We start from the raw sequence: 3,693 nt of genomic DNA, 5'->3' as shown, positions 1-3,693 counted from the left end.
ACCATATCACCTCCACCCTACCTGACACCCTAGACCCACTCCAATTTGCTTACCGCCCAAATAGGTCCACAGACGATGCAATCTCAATCTCAACCACACTGCACACTGCACACTGCCCTAACCAATCTGGACAGGAGGAATACCTATGTGAGAATGCTGTTCATCGACTACAGCTCGGCATTCAACACCATAGTACCCTCCAAGCTCGTCATCAAGCTCGAGACCCTGGGTCTCGACCCCGCCCTGTGCAACTGGGTACTGGACTTCCTGACGGGCCACCCCCAGGTGGTGAGGGTAGGCAACAACATCTCCACCCCGCTGACCCTCAACACTGGGGCCCCAAAAGGGTGCGTTCTGAGCCCTCTCCTGTACTCCCTGTTCACCCACGACTGCGTGGCCACGCACGCCTCCAACTCAATCATCAAGTTTGCGGACGACACAACAGTGGTAGGCTTGATTACCAACAACGACAAGACGGCCTACAGGGAGGAGGTGAGGGCCCTCGGAGTGTGGTGTCAGGAAAATAACCTCACACTCAACGTCAACAAAACTAAGGAGATGATTGTGGACTTCAGGAAACAGCAGAGGGAACACCCCCCTATTCACATCGATGGAACAGTAGTGGAGAGGGTAGTAAGTTTTAAGTTCCTCGGCATACACATCACAGACAAACTGAATTGGTCCACTCACACAGACAGCATCGTGAAGAAGGCGCAGCAGCGCCTCTTCAACCTCAGGAGGCTGAAGAAATTCGGCTTGTCACCAAAAGCACTCACAAACTTCTACAGATGCACAATCGAGAGCATCCTGGCGGGCTGTATCACCGCCTGGTACGGCAACTGCTCCGCCCACAACCGTAAGGCTCTCCAGAGGGTAGTGAGGTCTGCACAACGCATCGCCGGGGGCAAACTACCTGCCCTCCAGGACACCTACACCACCCGATGTTACAGGAAGGCCATAAAGATCATCAAGGACATCAACCACCCGAGCCACTGCCTGTTCACCTCGCTATCATCCAGAAGGCGAGGTCAGTACAGGTGCATCAAAGCTGGGACCGAGAGACTGAAAAACAGCTTCTATCTCAAGGCCATCAGACTGTTAAACAGCCACCACTAACATTGAGTGGCTGCTGCCAACACACTGACTCAACTCCAGCCACTTTAATAATGGGAATTGATTGGAAATGATGTAAAATATATCACTAGCCACTTTAAACAATGCTACCTAATATAATGTTTACATACCCTACATTATTCATCTCATATGTATACGTATATACTGTACTCTATATCATCTACTGCATCCTTATGTAATACATGTATCACTAGCCACTTTAACTATGCCACTTTGTTTACATACTCATCTCATATGTATATACTGTACTCGATACCATCTACTGTATCCTGCCTATGCTGCTCTGTACCATCACTTATCCATATATCTTTATGTACATATTCTTTATCCCCTTACACTGTGTATAAGACAGTAGTTTTGGAATTGTTAGTTAGATTACTTGTTGGTTATTACTGCATTGTCGGAACTAGAAGCACAAGCATTTCACTACACTCGCATTAACATCTGCTAACCATGTGTATGTGACAAATAAAATTTGATTTGATTTGGGTTAGGGTTAAGGTTAGGGTTAAGGTTAAGTTTAGGAGTTAGGTTCACTTCTTGGTGCACCCATCCCGTTAGCGGGATCATTTTCGTCAACATCCGCTGAATTGCAGAGCGCCAAATTAAAATTAAATTACTAAAAATATTTAATTTTCATGAAATCACAAGTGCAATATAGCAAAACACAGCTTAGCTTGTTGTTAATCCACCTGGCGTGTCAGATTTCAAAAAAGCTTTACGGCGAAAGCAAACCAAGTGTTTATGTAAGGACATCTCTCTCAGCAGACAAAACATTACAAACAGTTAGCAGCAAAGTAGATTGGTCACGAAAGTCAGAAAAGCAATACAATTAATCGCTTACCTTTGATGATCTTCGGATGTTTGCTCTCACGAGACTCCCAGTTACACAATAAATGTTTATTTTGTTCCATAAAGATTATTTTTATATCCAAAATACCTCCATTTGTTTGGCGCGTTATGTTCAGTAATCCACAGGCTCGAGAGGTCACGACGGGGCAGACGAAAATTCCAAATAGTATCCGTAAAGTTCGTAGAAACATGTCAAATGTTTTTTATAATCAATCCTCATGTTGTTTTTACAATAAACAATCAATAATACCGTAGCTTTTTCAATAGGAGAGAGAGATAAAATGTCTGCTCCAAACTGTTGGCGCATGCAAAACTCTGCTGACACCCAGCCATCCACTGACGCGATGTTATCGTTCTCGCTCATTTTTCAAAATAAAAGGCTGGTTGATATCCCTTTAAATGGAGGGAAGGCATGCAATGGAACAGGGAGGTTTCAAAATAAGAGGCACTTCCTAGTTGGATTTTCCTCAGGTTTTCGCCTGCAATATCAGTTCTGTTATACTCACAGACAATATTTTGACAGTTTTGGAAACTTTAGAGGGTTTTCTATCCTAATATGACAATTATATGCATATTCTAGCTTCTGGGCCTGAGAAATAGTTTAATTTGGGTACGTTTTTCATCCAAACATCAAAATACTGCCCCCTACACTCAACAGGTTAAAGGGTTAAGGTTAGGCTTAGGCTTAGGAGAAGGGTTAAGTTTAGGCTTAGGGGAAGGGTTAGCTAACAGGCTAAGTGGTTGCAAAGTTGCTAATTAGCTAAAATACTAAATTTATCCATGACGAGATTCAAACTCTCAAACTTTGGGTTGCTAGAAGTTTGTGTTATACACCCACCCATCCACCACGACCAACCACCCTACTTTCGTTTTTTGTTAAGTAAACATTGTTCTCATGTAACCATACCAAATGAAACATATCATACTAATTTGAGTGTCCCGGATTTACTATGTTGCGTTTAGTCTATGAGACCAGGCTGAGGTACGTGGTGGCGCTCATGAGTGTGCGGGCACTATTTCTTTTATACCGACTTGTTCACCCATCTACAAGGAGCAGTCAGTCTGCTGACACGACATAACAGACATGACAGTGCACATTCCAAGCCAAAGCATCATCATCATCTAAGGGTATGCAGGAGGACGATGGTTTCTCCCTGCACTATGGCCCCTGATACTGTCACCACCCATTAACATCACCTAGCTCTGCGGTGACCGGGAAGACTGTGGTTAACATACAGGAAGACCTTGACCTGTCCACTGAGTCCCAGTCAGATTACTCATGCTGAAGCAGACAGGGTCATGCCTCTGTCTCATCTAATGTATGTCAAAAGCCTCTGGGACTCTGGAGTAAAAGGACCAGACACCATCTTGCGTTTATGTGCCTGCTTGTTTGATATGCCAAAGGTAAAGTTTCATTCTGTAAATGTTTTGTCCATCAACAGCACAGGTCACATACTGCAAACCTGGGTTGATCTGCAAGAGGTTGTGAAATGTCATACTGTTAGTTTAATACTTTTACAGGAGATGACCCAGGAAGCGTCCCAAATTGCACCATATTCCCTATAGAGCACTACTTTTGACCAGAGCCCTATGGGCCCTAACCAAAGTAGTGCACTATATAGGAAATAGTTCCATTTGGGATGCAGACCAAGAATGGAGTAAAGGGCTGTGTCTGTCCTCCTCTCCCAGAACCCCTCTTCTTAATGG

Source organism: Oncorhynchus clarkii, chromosome 30 (assembly GCF_045791955.1).
Source record: "Oncorhynchus clarkii lewisi isolate Uvic-CL-2024 chromosome 30, UVic_Ocla_1.0, whole genome shotgun sequence".
NCBI classification, from domain to species: Eukaryota; Metazoa; Chordata; class Actinopteri; order Salmoniformes; family Salmonidae; genus Oncorhynchus; species Oncorhynchus clarkii.
Note: the sequence above shows the minus strand (reverse complement) of the source record.